Source organism: Ascidiella aspersa, chromosome 1 (assembly GCF_963924565.1).
Source record: "Ascidiella aspersa chromosome 1, kaAscAspe10.2, whole genome shotgun sequence".
NCBI classification, from domain to species: domain Eukaryota; kingdom Metazoa; phylum Chordata; class Ascidiacea; order Phlebobranchia; family Ascidiidae; genus Ascidiella; species Ascidiella aspersa.
Genome location: NC_139447.1, coordinates 38,269,997 through 38,293,481, shown reverse-complemented (window position 1 = coordinate 38,293,481; position 23,485 = coordinate 38,269,997).

The following is a 23,485-nucleotide window of genomic DNA, read 5'->3' as shown; positions in this document are numbered from 1 at the left end:
CCCAAAAAAGCTAATGTTTTTTTTCCAGAATTTGTTTGCACACCATCCCTAAAGTAATTTTGATTTACCCGCAGTCTTGTTTCATAGGAGTGTATGTTTTGTATTGGTGCCATAAGGTTTAGAAAGGTTTCAGGTAATTCATTGCTTTTAAATTTGTGTATCAATTTAAGAATTTCAAGCTTAAATATATCATTCAAATTTAAAATGGAATGTTTATGGTATAGGGGAAGTAGCCTAGTTTTTGGAGGGGTACTGCTTAGGATTTGGATAGCCCTATTTTGTAGGACCCTAATATGATTTAATTTTGTTAGATTTGCCCTTCCCCAAGCAACTATGCAATATTGAAGGTGGGTGTGAATTAAACTATAGTATGGTAGATGTAGTGCATGATTGTCTAAGTAGAATCTCATTTTTGCTATTAGACCTATTGCCCTAGATATTTTTTGCTCTATCATTTTTATGTGTGGTAACCATGAAAGTTTGTCATCTATAATAAGTCCCAAGTATTTTGCTGAATTAATTTGTTTTATTTTGTAGTCCCCAATTTTAATTTTGACTTGACCAGTTTGGTTCTTACCTTCAACCAAAAGGAAATGGGTTTTTGAGTAATTTATGGATAATTTGTTAGCTTGAAACCAATGATCAATTTCAGTTAGTTTAGATTGTATTATATTTTCCAGTTGTTTTTTATCGGAATGGGAAGCAAAAAGAACAGTATCATCAGCATACAAGCTGCAATTTAGGTTTGTGTTAGATGGTAAATCATTAATATAAATTTGGAAAAGTAGTGGAGCCAAAATGCAACCTTGCGGAACTCCATATAGAGGCACCTGTGGATTAGATTTTGTTGTCCCATTTTTTGTAATATGTTTTCGGCCAGTTAGGAAATTTTTAATTAACAAAAGGGGTAGTCTTCTGACACCGTAATGATTTAGTTTTTGTAATAAAATTTTATGGTCTACGGTGTCAAAGGCCTTAGCAAGATCCAACAGGATAATGCAGGTGTGATTATGATTATCTTTATTTAATAATAAATTTTCATAAAGTTCAGTTTTAGAATGTGAAGTGGAGTGACCTTTTCTAAATCCGTGTTGTTCTTTGGTTATAGTTTTGTTTTTCTTAAAGAATTTTTGCAATTGGTTATTTATTATTTTTTCGAAAATCTTACTAAATACTGATGTTATCGAGATAGGTCTATAATCACTTGCTGTCAGAGGTCTTGGAATCTTTGGTATACATGCATTTGTATGAAGAGGATTACCAATATACGAAAATTAACAACTAAAAATACAAAACATCGCTCGACAGCCTTGAGCATTAGAAAGGGCAAGCCATGTTACGCTTCAAACTTGCTAGTTGCACGCCTGCTCTTTGTTGTAGCACATTAACAGTCGCTAGTCACTCTGTAACTCTGTGGTTTCGTTGTGCTTTGCTACAATCCGCAGCCCCGGGTCCCGTCGCCACTCTCGGCGGCTTTGTGGGTATTTGTCACAAGTGCATCGGCTCCCATCCTTTTCATTCACGTACATTTTATTGTGGAATTAGCGCAAAGGCGTAAAAATGTGGTATATTGTAAATAGTTGTGGTGTGGAGCCCGAAGCAAACACAAGCCCAACTAGCGATGTTCAAGATTGTAGAATATAATCGAGACCTCGAACAAAAATACACAATGGGGTTACTTAAGGGTAAACTTAGCTAATATCCTGCAAGGTTACAAAGTAATTGCAAGCAATAATTACTCTCTACGGATAGAAGTAAGGTTGTATTTTTACAACATATTTTACTATTTAGCTGATCACGTGATACTCACCAAAAAATAAGATTTGACAGTAACCTGTTGTTTTTTTTCATGTTTTTTTTTAATGTAACTAGGGATGTTCAAAGTAGAATATAGGATCCTTGGTGTCGAATCCAATTTTGTTGTGGGTAAGTGGAACCAATATAAATAAGTACGATTTTCAGAAGGCCGTGTATGACGTATTTGGGCTGACCGCGCGGTTGGACTTTGGACTCACTGTACTCGTAAAATACGTTGACTTTGTTTGTTTGTTAAGGTTTCGCGTTGGTGCTAAGGCGTGCATCATCATTTGTTGTCAGTGCGGTTAAGAAGCACAGACAAAGTATTGACTAAGGAGAAAGAAATGCCATGTGCAAGGTTTTCAGTTGTTTGGGAACATTTTACTGCGCTGGACCAACAAAGTGATGTCACATGCCAAAAATGTGTTCAGTTTGCGTATTGCAATAGCACTGGCAGTTCATAGTGTGTTGGTCTAGAATACTACAACATTGTTGTCTACAGTAACAAAATGAGTTGTCAAAATTGAAATTGCAAAAAAGAAAAACTATGGGAGTGTACAAATATTTTAATGATATTTGACCCACCCAAACCCGAACGCTAATTCGCACCCTGACCCAAATAATAACCACCCGACAAAAATGTGGTAGGATTCTAGACCAGCGCCGTTTATTGAAGCACTTAAAAAAAAACATTCACTGTTGGCTTTATCTATCACAGCGGTTCTGTGGGCCATGAAAGCATCCTGAGGTTGGCCACAGACCAATTTAAAAAGGCTAGATATATTGAAAAATTTAGTTTTTGTGTTGCTATACTTAATTTTAAAGGAATAATAGCTTGGGGAGGAATTGAGAAGGAATGTAAATTTGTTGTTCAGCAGCAAGTTTCTCACTAATCCACAAATGAATAAATATTTGTTTTAGTATGTTCTTCTGTTTGTTGTTCCAAACCTATTTTATAGTTTTTTTCTTTCATTAAAATTTATTTTTGTGCAACAAAAATGGGCCACGAAAGATAGAAGGTTTATAACCACTGATCTAGCATAATAAAGTAGGTTAAGTTTGTGTTGTAATTTTGTTAAAGTGTAAGAAAATCATTGTTCTGACTTCACAGTTCAGAAGAATCAATTCAAACAACAAGTAGACAAACCAGATTGGCCCCATATGTTCGCCCCAAAGTCACCCCTAAGCCCTAATCAAAGCAATGAAAATACCAAATTGATAATAAATGTGATTGTTGGAGATTTACGACCAATAAACCTTGTAGCAGGGGAGCATTTTAACATTTTGATAAAAAAAGATGGCCCCTGGTTTTGAGTTGCCCAGTAGATCCACCTTTACCAGAAGGATAACTGATATGTTTTTTTTTTCTTTTTCGATAATATTCAATTATTCCAAATAAAATGTTGTCCTTCAAATTGTTGTGTTGTCATGCAGATGCCTGATATTCATAAATGGTTAAAATTCCTCAACATGGTACATAAGGAATCTATATTCTGGATTCGTTATTCTAGATTCAAAATGTTCTATTCTAGAATACGTTGGGATTCTACTTTGAACATTCTAGTAGTTACTCATTACAATATTTGCAAAACTGCTTCAAACAGCCGATGATTTTTAATCTCAACCTTTGTTGTTTTTACAATATAGTTCTGTAAGAAAGCTGTTTTCAAAAAATTTTATCACTAAATGGTACGTTATGATTAAATTCCATATAAAATAAGAATTAAATAAATTAACCAAAATATACTTGGATTCGTATTTCAGATTTGAAACCTACTAACCTATAATCCCCAGGTATTATACTGTGAACATCTATACCCCAACCCTGACCTTTGTGGTAAAATTGTTTATTAAATCCAAAGTTTCATCTCACCCACAGATCAAATCACTCAATCTTAGCCGCAACAAAGTTGATGATGAGAGTTCTCGTGCATTATCTGCTGCCATCCACAATATTGAGAAGCTGGAACTTGAGGGTTGTAAGCTTTCAAATGCTGCGATGCAAACGTTGGCCAAGTCAATGAAGGAACTAAAACAACCGGTTTGTGACATTTCCTTGTAACCATATATTTTATATTTACCTTAAAACACTGACGTCTATTCCTGGGGAACGAGGGTCACGCCCCCTGCGTTTGGAAACAAGGGACAACTATAATTTATACTGACTATTATTACGTCATAACTATAAAACACGACCTCGCATAAATAAATACTTATATAATGCAAAGTGGTAAGAACTCGTCCGCTCCAATAACGTATAGAATACAGGTTTTTATTTGCGCAATATATGGCCAATATGTATAGTGCTGCAAATCGTGCAAGCATTTCGCAATTTCGTGCTCTTCATTAATTACCATCAGATTGTCACTGAATTTGGATCTTGTAAAACTAATGTGGCGTCAACATTTTGTATTCGCATTTTGCCGACTTGTTACCTCAATAGTTTGCCACAATATTGTAAAAGTTATTATTGCGATTATTTTAACGCTGAATTATAAAACCACTTGCGGCTTCCAAATGATTTAAACCCGTACAAAATCTTTGAACGAATATTAATTCCCCACTCCCGAATAACTGGCGGTCGAGTCATGGATCTTTTTGAAGACTAATATGTTTTTTTAAAAATAGTTTATTTTACAATGACTAATGTAAGAAACATTTCAGCTGGGTAGGCCTTATACTACCGGACAACGTTAAACTTGAAAGTCGCTTGCTTAGTTTTGCCTGAACTTACGCTTGTTACGTCACACTGGAGCGTATATTACGTCACTGCTGCTTTTTTACACCAAGTTCCAAGCACCGCATCACGTGCTACACTAAGTAATTGTTACGTCATAACAGTTAGTTGCTGATTATTGCACTCCGATCGTATACATACATCTATTTGAAGAGGATTAACAATATGCGAAATTAACAACTAAAAATACCAAATATCTCTCGACACCCTTGATCATTAGAAAGGGCAAACCATGTTACGCTACAAACTTGCTAGTTGCACGCCTTCTCTTTGTTGTAGCACATTAACAGTCGCTAGTCACTCTGTAACTCTGTGGTTTCGTTGTGCTTTGCTACAATCCGCAGCCCCGGGTCCCGTCGCCACTCTCGGCGGCTTTGTGGGTAGCTGTCACAAGTGCATCGGCTCCCATCCTTTTCATTCACGCAAATTTTATTGTGGAATTGGCGCAAAGGCGTAAAACATGTGGTATGTTGTAAATAGTTGTGGTGTGGAGCCCGCAGCAAGCAATTACTTGCTTTATTTGTTAGAAGGGATTTTTCCACCAGTTGGCGCTGGTGATTGTTTAAAATGTGTGTTAAATCCAAAGTTTCATCTCACCCACAGATCAAATCACTCGATCTGAGCTACAACAAAGTTGATGATGAGAGTGCTCGTGCAATATCTGCTGCCATCCACAATATTGAGAAGCTGGAACTTGAGTATTGTGAGCTTTCAAATGCTGCGATGCAAACGTTGGCCAAGTCAATCAAGGAACTAAAACAACCGGTTTGTGACATTTCCTTGTAACCATATATTTTATACTAGACGAAATACCCGGCGTTGCCCAGGTTAAATAGAATATTTACCGATTATTCGTAAGATCTTCGTAAATGACATAAATAATGCAAACATATTTTTGGAAATGTCATAACAAATTTGCTTATGCCTAAACGTTTGAACTGAGTGTCACTACATAGAAATTTCAAATCATGTGATGTGAAGTCGGTTAACTATAGCGCACAACACTTGGCTAAGCATGCAATAAATCTTTTAAGTAACGAAAACCTGTGACGTTAGTCAATTGAGAATAACTCCCAAACGTAAAACACCACACACCACACACCACACACAAACTTTCTCTTTAATTATGTAGATTTACTCCATAACCATTACACACGAGACCGCGCAAAGAAATACGCATAGAATGCAAAGTGGTAAGAACTCGTCCGCGCCAATAACGTATAGAATCCAGGCTTTATGAGCTCAGTATATCGCATATTGGATTAATTTTAAAGCTAAATTTTAATTTACCAAATTATTCAAGTGAGGGATTTTTTAATACTAGGCTGGTATCGTTACCGATCCGATAAAATATTATTTTTTTATCGGTCATGTTTGTGACTCATTGCAGGCCTCGGGGTAGTTATAATGTTTTTGTGGAAGATGTTTGAAACTGGGGAATCATTTAGATGTTTTGGGCAAACATAACGGCCATCCAAATCAATACATCTATCTATTTACGCAATTTACAAGTGAGGGATTTTTTAACTGCTACAACCAACAAAGTGGCTTGCATCGGCAAAACACTTCTGTTTGATTGAAACGATTAAGTTACGTTGTATTTCTATTTGTGCGTTGTTGGCCACAGGACGAAATGAAAAGCTTATTTGCAAACATTTTATGTATTTTAATAAAATTTTGTTTACAAAGTTTAACTAAGTTTATAATATATAAGAACGTAATTTTTGCTGTCTGTTAAACAGAAATTGCTGATATTCATTAAGTATTTTCTATCGTCTTCTCCAAACCCTATTTGTGGTGTTTTATTGTGCAAGGATCGCGATGCCCGTCGCTCGACGTCCTTTGTTCCACACGATTATTACCTTCGTATCCCGAGCGCCGAATTGTGTTTCCTCAGTAAGGTGCAATAACGTAAAGCGACGCGTTTATGCTCCGTCTCATCCCAGACAGAGCAGCGATCGTTCGCCACGCCAGCCTACGCGTTTCTCTTGCAGCAAAAATACAGGACACAGAGACACAAACTTTCGCTAGTTTACTAATTATTTTAGTTGTATCTCTAGATGAAGCTGCTGGATCTGCTGTTCAATAATGTCGATGAAACAATCGCCACTTCACTCGCTCACTGCTTGCACAATATCGAGTTGTTGATGATTAGTGGGTTGTCGGGGTTCGCTTCTGACAAAAGCAAAAACATCCTTAAGTCGAAACTACGGGATCTCAACTTACCTGTGAGAACAAGTTTGTTTTAACTTTTGTTGGTAACTTACAATCTGCAAATCACTTTGCCAGCCACGACACAGTTTGAAATCCAGTAACAAGATTTTATTGTTGCAGAAGGAAAGAGTCCAATTCCGGTAGAATCTCGAATATTCCACATTTCACTCATTGCTGTCAACATTTTTCACTTGCTGCTTATATTTGATTTGGTTTCTTGTTTAAACATCCTTGTCAAATTTCTACTTCGTAAAACTCATTTCCCCAACTTTTTCACGATTATTGATTTCTGTTCGATGTTAAACTTCTTGTTTATGCACTCTATGACGTGTAACCGTAGGGGAAGCCCTGACAAGTACTTCCCCGTGATATTAACAAACGTCACTTGTTCCACTGTAGTCGCCCTTATTTAGTTCTTCAATCGCCAATGTCGCGAAATTTAATGCAAACCTGATTTATTCATACTTTATATTTCAATATTCATCTTCCCTTTATTCTAATTGTGCTCAATTTTTATGTGGTTGTATTTTTATTGTACTTGAATGTAATTTTTCTAATGCTGTTTAATTTCTTATAAATGTGCATTATACTGAAGATATGCTGTTCTGTAAATATTCGTTTAATACCTTTTTATATTTTTACAGATTTAATACATCCTTTAATTTTTACATTTGTTATGTTTTTGTTACTTTGTAAACATTGTCAAATTTCGTTACAATTATTAATTGTTACTCTTTACTTTTTTGTGATTTCCCTTCCCGGGTCTGATCTGTCCTGTGGGCCACGATCACTCATTATCGTTTTTATGCAACGCATTGCTTTGCCTTATTGCCATCTCGCCTTTCCTTTAATAACGCCTAAACTGCTCTGGTCGCTTCTTTCGTTTCAGCCACGTCATCGCGTGACGTCATTCCCCACGATTTTTGCTGCGTCACTTGTTGTATTTTGCTTTTTATTAAACGGATTTTAAATTTACTTTATTCACTTTGTGAACTTTAAACTGTTCACAATGTTTATTAAATAGGTTACAATGAAAACGTTTACTTATTCCAGAGGTCTTAATTAATGAAAATGTTAAACTAGATTCTTAATCTATAAGTTTTTAGCAATGTTGTGAGAGATTCAGCTGATGTCAAGTCTTCTCAGTAGGAAACACCCTTAGTATAAGACCCACAGGGAAAGTCCCCCAGTTCAAGAACCACTGGCAAATTACATTGTGACTTCCAATGTATTTGCATGAGGCGCCTCAAGCCAGCGACCGACTGAGCTGAAATGTCGCAAGACCCGCCCTTCAGTGCTCCAGAGCGCCACCGCGTGTTTAGATTCACTTGCTGAATGAACTTCAGCCAACCACGTGTTGACCTTGAGCCAACCACGTGTTGACATCCACAACTTCGTTCGTACAAATCGATCATTGACAGTGGAGTACTTCTACAGGGAATTCTCCTAACAATTATAACGTAGCAGGGCTAAGAGTTACAAAGAGCTCTCATTTTATGACGTAAATTCATGACATCAGCTTTAAAATGTCATTTCAAAACCTTTTTCCAATCAAGCGAGACAATTTTTTGTTGTAAGTAACTGGTCGGACAGTTATAGATTCAGCTCCCTTAAATTCTTAATCGTGAACAATTTATCATGGTCGTTAAACAAAGTAAGATGCATTGTTGCGCATCTCTATGAGCCCGTTTTTAAATATTCCAAAATTCCATCCGAGGTCGTAATAAGAATATCAAAGCCCATACAGAAGTAGGTATCATTTTGGACGTTTCGAATAACTCTATTCATTTTTAACATTGATGTTGAAAGTAAATAAAGAGTTATTCGAAACGTCCAAAATGATACCTACTTCTGTATGGGCTTTGATATTCTTATTACGTCCATCCGAGGTAACTCGTAGCATTTTGATGATGTCACCTTTCTAAATATAATTGTAAACGTACAACGTGATCGTTCAGAAAAGTCGGTGGATTTTGGGTTGAATATTGCTCATAGCAAATGCAATATATTGTTCTAATAAAGTTAAACATTAAATAAGCGCCAAATTTCTAGAAAATTATAGTTACGTCATTGTAAATTAGCGCGGAGGCAATTTCGTGTAAGCTTATGACTTGAAATTACCACACAGTCACTTAAAATTATCGATGTATTGTAGTTGCTTTCGTGTTTTGTTTAGTTAAATTTTAACTAACAATAAATGCAAGCAGCGTTTGTCGTTGACACATGAAAATTTGCATAGCGTTTAATAAAACGAAGCAGATCTTCTGCTTGATTGAGATTCGAACTCGCCCCGAGAAAACTTGGTTTTAGCTGATGTATCATATACGTGCACCGCAATACCAAAATTAAACATAATTTTTGCCGCATAAAATGCCTTCACAACGTGACGTCATCCTATAGACAACGTATATTTAAAGAGATTTTATTTTATTTTTGTTATTATTTTGTTTATTTATACATAAAAACCAAGGAGTCGAACCGTTTGATTTTTCCGGTTCAGGTTCGGTTCGGGTTGAAGGATTTTTTCGGAATCCGGTTCAGTTCCGGTTTCGGTTCGGAGTAATATAAAAGTTCCGGTTTAGTTCCGGTTCGAACATCGTTATTTCAAAACGGGTTCATAAAGTTCCGGTTCAGATACAAAATAATTTGCGTTAAATCTCAAAATGTGGGTCTATAAATGTAGGGAATAATCTTTGAATTGTAAGTATTTTAATCTAAGTTCCGTGACTTATTAAAAAAACAGCAACTAAATATTGAAAGATCTAAAAAATAAAAAATGAACGATTTTTATTCAATATTTATATGTTTTTCATAAAATTTGAACATGGCGTAACTTGTCTCTGTAAAATAGAAGTTGTGACGTCATGCTGGAGCGAACCGCTTTTGTTTACAGGTTCGGGTTCTGTTAAGGTTCAGGTACTTTCAAATTATTCGGTTCAGTTCCGGTTCGGCTCCTAAAAATCTTACAAAACCCGGTTCAGGTTCGGTTACGGTTCGGATAAAATTGACCCAAAACCGGTTCATAAAGTTCCGGTTCGGTTCCGGTTCGACTCCCTGATAAAAACTCTTTGGTATAGTGAGCCTTCTGTGCTTTCTTGTAAGAACGCGTTGTTCAAGTTGTGTCTGATGTATTTCGTTTGCAACTTGCAAGGCTCGAGTCCATCTTTGCCCGGGATCGCACTTATCGCATTTTCAAAAGTTTTAATTGTTGAGAATTGTTTGAACTGTAACTGTAGGAAATATGATTCTTTAACGCATTAGCCTTCCATTTACGAAACGACAAATCGTGATTTTTTTATATTTATTTAACAGGCGCTTCAAAAGAAAAAAACTAACGTGATAACCTTTTAAAGTAACTTGCGTCAAATTTTATTTTGCGTTACATATTAAACATACGCAACTGTGCTAAAAGAACATGCAGCGGTCAGTAAAAGGTTTATTTCCGTTCTGTTTGTGACTGCGATTCTTTAAAGATATACAATCAAACCTATTGCGACCTTTCTTGGATAAATAATCGTGTCCTTAGAAAGGCTGTCGTGAAAAGGTTATTATGGGTCAGGTGGGACAACAACATAACTTATTGTGCGGACGTAAATTTGCGTAATAAACTAATGTAAGATTGTTTACAGTTAGGTTTTTCTGATCGAATTTGGTTTAGATGCTGCATGCTGATTGTAACACAGTTGTTTGTTAGAAATTTAAATTCAAAAAAAGTATTGTTGGAAGCATGCAAATCATTTTTTTAAACTTTAATTTCGTTTTTTAGAAAACCCGTTTTTATAACTGATTGATTAACAAGAAAAGGTCGTCATCTAGTTTATACAAAATGAAAAATGTAAGATTTTTTTATTTGCTTGAAGTGTTTACGGTGTGTTTGGTTTTTGGATACAACATCAGACCAGTGAACAGTAAGTTTCGGTACATCTAAAGTATACAGGATCGCAAGGATCGCTCGCTAGGATCGCTAGGATCGCTCGCAAGGATCGCAAGGATCGCTCGCAAGGATCGCTAGGATCGCTTGCAAGGATCGCAAGGATCGCAAGGATCGCAAGGATCGCAAGGATCGCAAGGATCGCAAGGATCGTAGGATCGCTCGCAAGGATCGCAAGGTTCGCTCGCTAGGATCGCAAGGATCGCAAGGATCGCAAGGATCGCAAGGATCGCTGGCTAGGATCGCTCGCAAGGATCACTAGGATCGCTCGCAAGGATCGCTAGGATCGCTCGCAAGGATCGCAAGGATCGCTAGGATCGCTCGCAAGGATCGCAAGGATCGCTCGCAAGGATCGCAAGGATCGCAAGGATCGCAAGGATCGCAAGGATCGCAAGGATCGCAAGGATCGCAAGGATCGCAAGGATCGCAAGGATCGCAAGGATCGCTAGGATCGCTAGAATCGCTGGTAGGAAGAGGTGTCCACTTTTCTGCCAAGCATCGTTAAAATAGCAGTAACAAACGGGTCTTCTGGCTGGGAACCAAATGTCGAATGCGTTTAAAAAAACGGTTGTTCGGGTGGCAAGCCTTTATCGGCAGCAATATTTCTATGACCGTAATTTCCGTTGTGCACCGTCTAAAAACAGACAAAATTATAAATATGTGTAGAAAAGTAAGATGGACACTTCCGGCGCAATTTTTTTTGTTGTTTAAAAGTGGATTGAGTACGTCCCATAACGCAGCAGTTTTCAATACAATCCTATAATTACGTTTTAATAAACAGAACTTTTCTGTAAAGAAAAAAATTGTTCGTTTTTGTATCAATAAATCTCTGGGGATAGTTGTTCTATATTGGCTACATGCTTATAATCGCTCTAACAGCAAGGGGCAATATAATGCTATTCAAAAGTAGGCATAAAATTACAAATTGTGCTTCGTGATGTTTTTTAGGTTTGAACTTTTAGCCGGCAAATTTTACAGAAAACCTTGGCAAGTTGGCAATAATCCAGATGTAAATTTCCTTCATAGTTAAAACTTTTTTAAAACCTATGTTACGTCCAATCGCCGGAGAGCGAACTTCAAAACATTTTTTTAACTAACATCCCGACGGGTTTAGGACTTATTCTGATTTAGACGTTATTACGGTAGGTATTATAGTTCCGAAATTTGTTTTATTCTGACGTTGGCGTTGTTCTAATTTCAGTTCTATGGCTGGTGTTCCTTTGGTCGTATTAGGATATTTTAGAAATAGCGTAAAACCACAAAACTTGCAAATAATAGGACGTAAAAAGCCAAATTATAGGCGCCTTCGGTGCGTTTATTCAGAAATCGCTTATTTTTTTCGGGTAGCCCAGCATATTTGGTTTTGTTGTCTATTTTCGTTTGTCATATATTTCGTAGGTGTGACCAATGATACTATAATACCATTTATAGTATCATTGGTGTGACGCCGAATATTTTTAGCTCTGTTGGTGTGCCGCAAGTGAAAAAAAGGTTGCGGAGCACTGCTTTAAATGATAACTAAATAAACGGCACTGCTCAATTTACTATTTTTTTCAACTTATAATATAGGCTATGTAAAAAGTATTATATGGCTCTCCTGGAAAAACAATCATGAATATTTCACTTTTATGGCTCACTTAGCTAAAAACGTTCCCGACCACTGCTCTACAGCCTGTACTCCGCCAATTTACGGAAATAAATTCGTTGGATTTTCGGCAATTCACTCATAGGGGTGTAGCCACAATCCATCCACTTAAAATACATGGTTAGAAAATATGCACCATATGCTATCCCGCCTTTACAATTTACAGTTGGTAGACATATCAGTTTCACAATTTGGTACTGCACACGTCGGTTTCGGGACTCGGGTAGTTTTACGTGTCCGACTCCGACTCCGCAGTTTTGGATACGGTTAAGGCAAGAACGACCTTATTTTGCCTCATATGAGAATTCCTATATCACTTAGCAATAGTTTTTATTTAGCACACCTAGCTAACATTTATTAGCTAATTAAATAGTTTGCAAACAATGGTAATGAAAAAAAAACCTAACAATATTTATAATATCAAAACCTACATTGCACTACACATTCAGCTAAAGTTTGGATATTTCAACGCTTTCTAAAAGTGTGCCGTTGAGTAGTACAAACGTTTCAATTATCTGCAACATTTTCTTGGGGAAATGTTTTTTTTATTTATACGACCGCATACCACAATTAATACTGGACTAACTACAAACTGAAAAATGCCTTCCTTGTGTACCTTGCGATCCTTGTGTACCTTGTGTGCCTTGCGATCCTTGCGATCCTCGCGATCCTCGCGATCCTTGCGATCCTAGCGAGCGATCCTTGCGATCCTTGCGATCCTAGCGAGCGATCCTTGCGAGCGATCCTAGCGTTCCTTGCAAGCGATCCTTGCGATCCTTGCGATCCTAGCGAGCGATCCTTGCGAGCGATCCTAGCGTTCCTTGCAAGCGATCCTTGCGATCCTTGCGATCCTAGCGAGCGATCCTTGCGATCCTTGCGAGCGATCCTAGCGGTCCTAGCGAGCGATCCTTGCGATCCTTGCGAGCGATCCTAGCGGTCCTTGCGATCCTTGCGATCCTAGCGGTCCTAGCGAGCGATCCTTTCGATCCTTGCGATCCTTGCGAGCGATCCTAGCGATCCTAGCGGTCCTAGCGAGCGATCCTTGCGATCCTTGCGAGCGATCCTAGCGATCCTTGCGTTCCTTGCGAGCGATCCTAGCGATCCTTGCGATCCTTGCGATCCTAGCGGTCCTAGCGAGCGATCCTTTCGATCCTTGCGATCCTTGCGAGCGATCCTAGCGATCCTAGCGGTCCTAGCGAGCGATCCTTGCGATCCTTGCGAGCGATCCTAGCGATCCTTGCGTTCCTTGCGAGCGATCCTAGCGATCCTTGCGAGCGATCCTTGCGATCCTTGCGATCCTTGCGATCCTTGCGATTCTTGCGATCCTTGTGATCCTTGCAAGCGATCCTTGCGATTCTTGCGATCCTTGTGATCCTTGCAAGCGATCCTTGCGATCCTTGCGATCCTAGCTGTCCTAGCGAGCGATCCTTGCGATCCTTGCTATCCTTGCGAGCGATCCTTGCGATCCTTGCGATCCTTGCGATCCTTGCGATTCTTGCGATCCTTGTGATCCTTGCAAGCGATCCTTGCGATCCTTGCGATCCTTGCGATCCTTGCGATCCTAGCGGTCCTAGCGAGCGATCCTTGCGATCCTTGCTATCCTTGCGAGCGATCCTAGCGATCCTGGCGGTCCTAGCGAGCGATCCTTGCGGTCCTTGCGAGCGATCCTAGCGATCCTTGCGTTCCTTGCGAGCGATCCTAGCGATCCTTGCGAGCAATCCTAGCGATCCTTGCGATCCCTGCGAGCGATCCTAGCGATCCTTGCGAGCGATCCTAGCGATCCTTGCGATCTTTGCGAGCGATCCTAGCGATCCTAGCGAGCGATCCTTGCGATCCTTGTGTACCTTGCGATCCTTGCGATCCTTGCGATCCTTGTGATCCTTGCGATCCTTGCGATCCTTGCGATCCTTGCGATCCTGTGTATTTTAGATGCACCCGTAAGTTTTTACTGAGATTATAAAACATTAAGTTTTATTTATACATCCAGTAGAACTGGTTTGTAAATGTAGTGTAACAAGTTTAATTAAAGTGTACTCATTTATACAGCTGCCTTAACATTACACTTATAGGGCAAAATATATTCCAAATAGTCTAGATCAATATTGATAAACTATTTTGGAACGAAGATAAAATAAATAAAAAAAATAAATGTGGTTGCTCAAATTGCGGCCCTACTGTTCTTTATTTCGGGGAATTTAAACTTGGTAAACTACTCTTGGGGGTATCCCAAAATCCAAAATTAACTGTTTCAACATGTTTTGTTTTATCAAACGATTTATCAAAATAATGTAATGACCGCTTGCAGAATCGAACTAAATTAGAGAGATCAAAAACTACACATAGTACTGGCTTGTAAACGTAATTTTATAAAGCTGCCTTAAATATACATTACACTAACAGGACAAAATATATTAAAAAAAAATACAAAACTTATTATGGAATAAAGACCCCAATAAAAATAAATGCGGTTGCCTAATTTGCAGTCCTATTTGGGGGAATTTAAACTAGGGAAATTACTGTTAGGGGAATCCCAAAACTAAAAGTTGAATATTTTAACTTATTTTGTTTTTATTAAACAATTTATCAAATATAACTACAGCTTATAGGAATAAAACTATTTTAAAGAAAAAAGCTCAAAAAAAGTATATCCAAACCGAACGCTTGTTGTCTACGTTTGCTACATAGCACTAAACTAACGTTTGGATCACTTAAAAAGAAACGAATTGAAAATTATTAAACTGCTTTTCTGATGTTTCTGAACTTTTACGGACAATTTCATAAAAAAAAATCATTTTAATGGCTAGCTGAAAATGCAGTTATATGTCCCAGTATGGTAATAGTGTCAAACAATTTACAATAATGTTTTTAAGTTGAAATTACCAAACTTATGCTAGTTAGATGTACTATTAGTGTAAATTTAAGAGAATTGTGGTTTTTAACATTTAATTTGTTTTGCAATATAGAAAATTGTGGATATTACTTTTCAAATTCTTGTCTGGAGTGTGACTTTATTTTTAATATGTGTATTTCAATATAGCATATTGGCTTAAATTTGGTAGCCATATTAAAAGATTACATGTGAAGCTTTGTTTCTCTATTCTGGTTATGAAGTAACAAAAGCCTGAAAAGTCATCGAATATTTTTGTTTTCACAGGTGCTTGCTTTACGACAACAAACCTTGTGAGACAAGCAAGTGGAAATGGCCACACTTGGGCTACAAACTATGTAGGACCTCTTTATAGTGGCTCCTTTCAAGATACAGCCACCAATAAAGTTGTTGGTTGGGTTATTTACTTCAAATCCGGTTATTCAATCATCGCAATTCGTGCCGATGAATGTGGGACGCCCTCAAGTGACGACCAGTCAAAGTTCAGTGCGAGTTGTTCGATAAGTGGAAATTCGGTTTCACTTTCCATCAGTGCAACTGCTCCACTGACAACTGAAATCGTTAAACTTGAAGTTATTGCATCTGGAACATGTGCGTCGATCTAACCACGTATATTTCTGTGCAAGGTAGAGGTTTTGTTCTATCTTATGTGAGTTAGTTTACATAGTTCATTTAAATGTCGCTGGTCTAGAACCGACCTCTTTTTACAGTAAAGAAACAAGTTGTCAAATTTTTAATTTCAAGGCAGAAATGAATATGGGAGAATAAATATAACATTACTTTACCCACCCAAATCCAAATGCTAACTCGCACCCTATCCCAAAATAATAAAAGCAATATAAACTCGATATGTTCTAGACCAGCGCTCAACTAAATTATCGCGTAAAAGTGATTTTAAATTAATTCAGTCAACAATTTATTTATTTGCACCATTTTGAATAGTCCATTTTGAATATTATAAACTTCGATTAACTTGAAAATAAATCCCAAAAATTGGTCGAGTAAATGGACATCCTCTTAATCACACTTTTAAATGTGCACTTGTTTAATTCAGTTGATGTGACTTAGATCTATTTAAACTTTGCAAAGTGGAACGCATTTCTTATTATCCACTGTTTGTTCAGATTGTGGGAGTCCAGGTCTTACTGGTGTGGAACCACCGCCAGCAAATAGTGTTTACGGCGACTCACACACTTTCAGCTGCAATACAAACCACAGCGGTGAAGCTGTGAATGCAACTTGCAAAGCTGATGCCACCTGGAGCTTAACAAATAATACTTTCTGCTCAGTCAAAGGTTTGATTTATAACAAATAATAATTTACAGACCAAGGGCTTATAAAGTTTGTGTTGTGCCAAATCAGCATTCTAATGCACTTTTAATTGTTAAAACATTAACTTTAAAAATGCTTGCTTTCCCCTGCATCACACAAAAAAGCTTAAAAAATGATAGATTGTTGGTCAATGTGTTTCCATGCAAATAATATTGTAATGTTGTACATGCCTAAACCACACATTGTGTTTCTTTTTATGTTTTGTGATGTTTGTTACCATTATATATTGTTGATTTCCTGGAAGTTTTATATTTTAGAGGATTAATGGGGTATATATGGAAGTAAAACAAATATTTTTTAGTTAAATACTTTGGGATTCATCCATGCCCCACCCAAGTTGTTGGTGGATTTGTGACCTTTTACATTGATCTTGCAAAGACCAACTTCCGAATCAACTTTGTAATCGATGGAGATGTAAGTTTTAACAACTTTAATAAATGATTGTCATGTAAAATGTTACAATATTAGTTAAATGTATTCCACTTTTTGAACAGAGGCTGTTTTCTGATTTAAGCAGCTATTTTTTAATTTTTTCCTAATTTGTTTCAAAACATTCTTATACCCTTGTCATTAAGTTGTTAGAGCTATTTTGTTATTGAAACATGTGCTCGCATTCTGATTCAGTAAATGTTAGATATTTTCAGATCAATTCTTACTTCCAATATTGAACATTTGGAAAAAAAAGTACAATGGTTGATATAGTTGAGTCTGACGATGCGGCATACTATTTAATATTTTTTATTACTTTTAAAGCATGTGCATCTCCATAATATGTGGTCTACCTAATGTTGCTGACTCTAATTTCTTAGAGTCAAAACTCTCATGATTGACTGTGAACTTAGGGTGATTCTAATCAGACTCCAGTTGTTTTCTTTGAACCAGGACTGTGAGTCAGTTAAACAAAAACAGAGTCTGACTCTACAGCCTGATTAAACTATTTCTGTAACTAAAATAAGGTAGATACTGAATATACAGCAATCCTCTCATAGGGCTGTCAACCTGTCATATAGCTCACTCGCCAAAATATGTGATTTAAAAATATACTTACAATTTCTGTCCTTATTAGTTTTGAATTTACATCGCATGTACACGTCGACTCGGAACTCAGGTAGTCTTATTTGAATCCAAAGCCCGACCCTAGCAAAATAAATATATACTAAAAAAAATAAACATACTAAAATAAAGTTGTAGCATATTTGTGTAATGGGTAATTGGCTTCCTGAAATAACGGTAAAATAACCAAAATACAATCCTTGCTGAATCCCTCTTAGTAGTCAGCGTTGATTCTACACTTAAACTTTTAGATTGCCTCCACATGTCGCTACAATGTTTCCTCCACATGTGAATGCACCCAAAGGATTGGAAGCATTTACAACAACAGAACACATAGGTTGGTTTGGTTTGATGGTATCTATTGAATTACATCATAATGTTTTAATTTCCCGCATTTCTACAGAAATAAAAATCTTCATATATTTACTCACAAGATAAACAATTAAATTTAGTTGACAGACCTCAGTTGAACGTAATGTAAAATATTTGACCCAACCAACCAAGACAACCTGGTCCACAGAAGAATAAGTGTTTTTGTTTTCCAGCGAGTGTTGGTTTGGTAGCTTCTTTGTACGCACAGAGAAAAATCACATTAGATTGGAGCCACTCATTTCAAAGGATAAAAGTATTTCTGTCACAACGACTGATGGTATTACCCTTCAAAATTCAAAACTTGATGTGCAATGTAAGTTTTTTTTTTCTAAAATTATTTAGCCTTTGTGGAATGAAAGAGTATTTATAGCAACTTATAAACTACGGGGATAAGATATTTATGTATTATATTTATACAGCTATACCAACAAAAATATATTCCTAAAAAAATAAATTCGTCCATAAAACTACCCTTAACATTTTTTTATCTACTTCTTGATTTTTCGTTTAAGTTGTTGCAAGTGTCAGCTGATTGAAAAAAGATCAATAATAATATAAATTACGATTTTAGTTAAGTGCATGTTATTTAAAATATGGGTGACTGTTTTTGACTGTGGCAAAAAATCCAATCTTTTAATTCAGATTGTGGAAATGTGACATTGGATGGAGTTATCCAGGATGTTCCAGCTAACAAGGAATACAACAGCAGACACAACTTTACATGCATGAGTGGATATACTGGCAGGAACCTACAGCCATACTGTGATTATGATGCTCAATGGAGGCGAGAACCTTTGTGTGATTTTGGTAAGTCTGAAAATAATTGCTTGGTTTAAACAACTTTTTTATAAACATACGCAGAATGCTGTTAACATAACATGTAACTGCTTTACCTTTTTGTTATTGTTTGTAATAAAACTTTAAGAATGTTAAAAAATCATATTTTATGTTGTGTCTGACTACAGGAAATAATGGTTCTACCAAAAAAGTTTGCACAAACATTTAGATGCGAATTTTATGGCAAGTTTTTTTTGTGGAATTCTATCTCCCTAAATATTTCTAATTGTGGGTGAATTACACTTTATTTCTTTTCAGTTAAAACCCCCCTAACCAACTTCACCAAATGTAATCTTACCAGGAAGCAACATAACTGCATCAATATCACTTGTGACCTATTCTACTAAATACGAATTTAAATGGGTTGTTTCTAACATAGTAAGCATATTGGTTTTTAACCAATTTACAACTAATTTTCACAAAGTTTAATAACTTGATCCATGCGTTGTTAGTATCTAGTTGAACATATTGGAATGACTATTCGTTCCCTTGTTTTAGGAGGTTGGGGATTGTTACGGAGATTATTGCTATCACTATTCTTGGTCTGTCTATCAAAGTCAAGTTTCATTCACGTAAGAAAAATACTATTTTTATTTCACTGATATGCAATTAGATTTTTGTTTAACCTGCTGCTACATCGTTAAACTCCTTAAGCACGCCAAACACAAACAGTAAATGCGCTTTTAACTGTGCAATAATAATATAAAAGTGTTAATTGTTTCAAAATTATTAATATGTTCCCCATAGTGTTTTTTTAATTTCATGTTATAAATTTAAATATTCTATTTTAAAGCATTGTGAGAAACGTTAGCTCAGTTGATTTATCGATGAGATTCCAAACCAATGCTAGCTCTGCGTCGTACAACATAAGTCTTCAAGGCTACTACGATTCCTAATCTTTCGGATATTTGGAATTTTCAACTGCAAGTGAGATATTTGATTTATTTTCTAACATTGTTTATTTCACAGTTACATTAGGATTTTTTTTACAGATTAGTTTTTTAGCTTTGTTATCTGTGTACCACAGACCGTAAGTTAGAACTGTTTCCAAAGTTTAGTAGCTCCTAATAACATTATTAATACAAGAATTCCAATGCTAAATTACTACCTAATTCCTTATTTGCTACTATGGACAAAACATTTAAACATGTCCTCGTTCAGCTCTTCTAAAGAATTTGTTCTATTTGAAACAAAATAATGGTTGATCGAGCACATTCAAAAAAGTCAAATGGTCTACTTTTTTGTATTTTGAGTTTCTATGTTTATCTTTTTAAAAAAATTAATTTTATTTGACTTTTTACGTGTTAACAACTGTGATCTAGCCCTTGTGAAGCTGCTTTTTGACCAACGATTACGGCTTGCGTATCATTAGTACACCGAAATCCATCGCAGAATAACTCAATCTAACCGAAATCTGTCGCTGATTATATAGTACTGTAGATCAGTGGTGGTACCTTTTTAGCTTACGGACCGGTAAAATTTCAAAACAAATTTTGCGGACCGGTGGACCTTCCAAAATCAAAAAAGCAAAGCATTGGCGTATGTTTGTTTCTCGACTCGCTCCTCTCTGAGCCTGTGTTTCTCAGTTGGTAGAGCGACGGTCTCGGCTTGACCGGAGGTCGTGAGTTCGAACCTCACTGCAGAATAGTCGTTTTTCTAGCCTGTATTGTTTGCATATTTGATTGACCGTTCGTTGAGTCTGCGATGGATTCCGTTGCACCAAAGTCTTCCAATTTAGTTTTTAGTTTTCTTGTATGTTTTAAAATACAAGGCTTAACCTATGATTAGTACAGTTGTCTTGAGTTTTATACCAAGCCTGCAATACAAATCTCGCAATAAATAATATTTTTTTGTGGCCCTAAATGTGTTTTATTAATTGTGAATGTTTGAAATTACTGGCATGTCACATATTGACATTTGGAAAATTAGATTTTAAATAAAATATATTTAATCTTGTGTTTTATTAGAATTACCATAGCTAATAATTAGGACATAGTATTATGAATCCTTTAAATTACAAAGTTGTGAACAACATTCTATTCTATTAAACTTGTCAAATAAACACTTCACGTTTAGTAATATATTGCGTTCTTTCCACTTCCAATATGTTTAATGGATATATTTTAATTTCAGCTATTTGTCTTGCAACAAGAAGCATAACACGGCAATCAGGAACGGATGGTAACAACTGGGCAACCGGCTACACTGGAGCATTGTACACAGCCACGTTTGATTATAACCCTGAAAGTGCTGCAACTACTTCTTGGTCTGTAACTGGTGGAGCAGCACCTATCTCTATCAGCAAGGACGTCTCTGCATGCGACGGAACTGCTACTTCTAAAGATGGATTCTCTTTCTCTTGTTTAACTGCCTCAACCTTTCCTACCTTGGCGAGCATGACAACCACCCTAACTGCTGAGACAGTCTTGTCAACTAATGTCACCATCAAGGTGTCAATCGGAGGCAATGAGTGCACATATTTAAACACATTTATTGTTGTTAAACGTAAGTCTTATTGATCGACTATCAGAATGTCTATTTTCTTAGTGTTAGGTGTTTTTTTAACAACGAATCAAACTGTTTGTTTCACTGGGACTGGAAAAATATAATACTTTCCAGTTATACAATATATCAAAATGTCATCATTGTTGTGGTAAACATGTTCTGTTGGACCGTATTGCCCGATGAAGAAAGGCACAAATATAATACATTTCGATAAAATTTATAGGATTTTACATACTTAGTAGCAGCCTAAGTCTGAACTTATTAACTTCAATCTTATTAAACCAATCTGCCAAACGTCTTACGTTGCAAATCTAACGTGCAACATTATAACTAATTTGATTACAGAAAATTGTTTGTCAATTTCAAACCAAATGGAAACAGCATAACTAACTTAAGTGTCTCTTGCAGATTGCCCAAACATCACAACAGCCGGAGTTGTCCAAGATGTCCCTTCGAACGCGGCTTATGGAAGCGCACACAGCTTCACATGCAGTTCAGATTATGTTCTAAGTACTGGATCAGCTTCACTAACAGCAACTTGTCAGGCCGATGCAACTTGGAGCCCTACACCTGTCTGTAATGCAGGTAATTAAAACTTGCATTACATGGTTTAGATCAGGGGTGTTAAACCCCAATCTTGCTGAGGTTCGCATGAGATATTTTGAGTACGTCAGTGGACCGCATCAACAAAATTAAGAACCACAAACTGTTTTTCGATTAAATAAAGCGTACTATACATTGTAGATATGTATACGGACGTTTTACAAACATTCAAAACTGCAAATTAATGGACTGGCATGGGCGCCCGCATAAATGTTTATTTCAAGCGCAAAAATGCTATGATTTAAAAAAATTTCAAATGAAAACGACAATATAATTTGCACTGAAGGTGAAAGTAGTGGCTAAAAGCTGAAAATACACTAATGTTTAAATCTCCAAACGTAGTTTCCGCCACCAGGGGCGTATCCAGAAATATAAAAAGGAAGATTCCCAGTTTTCACCCCAGGGAATTTCCCTATTTATTTCGAGTTTAATTAAGAATGACATCATAAAATAGCGACGGTTATGACGTCATAAAATAGTGATTGTAATGACGTCATCAATAGGTAAAAAACTAAATAGAAATCGACAATAAACCTCTAACAAAAGCGAACACGTGCAACCATCGACACTCCCGCCAAGCGCCAGCTGCGAAACCGCTTAGTGTGCAATCGTTAACTTAAGGGAAAAAGTGAAATATATGTGATTAATTTTGGTAGAATCATATTTTGACTATCAATGGCGCAGTTACCAAAGTTTCATGTACGGGAGTACGCTAAATTGCAAGCACGTTTTTCGCCACCTGCATTACTAAACGAAAATCGTTCATCCTGGTGTTATTATACCACGTTTAGCGCAACATCTGCGCGGACTGTGTGCCAAGTCAGCTAAAATACAAGTGCGATTTAGAGAAAATAAGTTGTGTCAATTGCACACTAAACACATGGTCTTAGAATATGCTTATTGAGAATAATTTGCGTTAACTATCATTACATAAAGATGACGACTTTAAAATGCGTACGACAGTCACATCTAGACCACCTTTTAAGGGAATTTGCTTCAGGTAAAAAATATCTTTGTTACACGAACATGTCAGGAGCCCATCCCCCGCGCGAATTATACAGCACAATATTTTTTTTAATTTGGCAAATGCAAAACGATCATTAGAATAAGCAATAACAAAAAACAAAGCGAAGCAATGCATAAATATATGTTTCCTATTTAAAACATTTATTACAATTTTGTTTTTCAGATCCTTCATTTTAACAACAACAGCAGTTAAACCAACCAAAAAGCAAAATAAATTTATTGTGGTAATTCATCATATTCAACGTTATTACTTGGCGCTACAATGCAGAAGTTCAGACAAACAAACTCTAAAAGCTTTTGTTTTGTATTCGTGTAATTTTTGCTACATTAATCGCTAATAGTTAAAACAGCAACGAAGTTAAACGGAAAAATCGACGTTTTAAAAGAACCTTAATACTTTTTCTTCAATATTTAGTCAGTGCTTGTTTGTACGGATGCCGATACATTTTTTTGCCTCGATTCTCGATATTTTGATAAAAAAAAACCTCCGTACGATCCGAAGCCAAATTACAACCAGTGCCATTTTAATTGAGCTTTTGGAGGAAA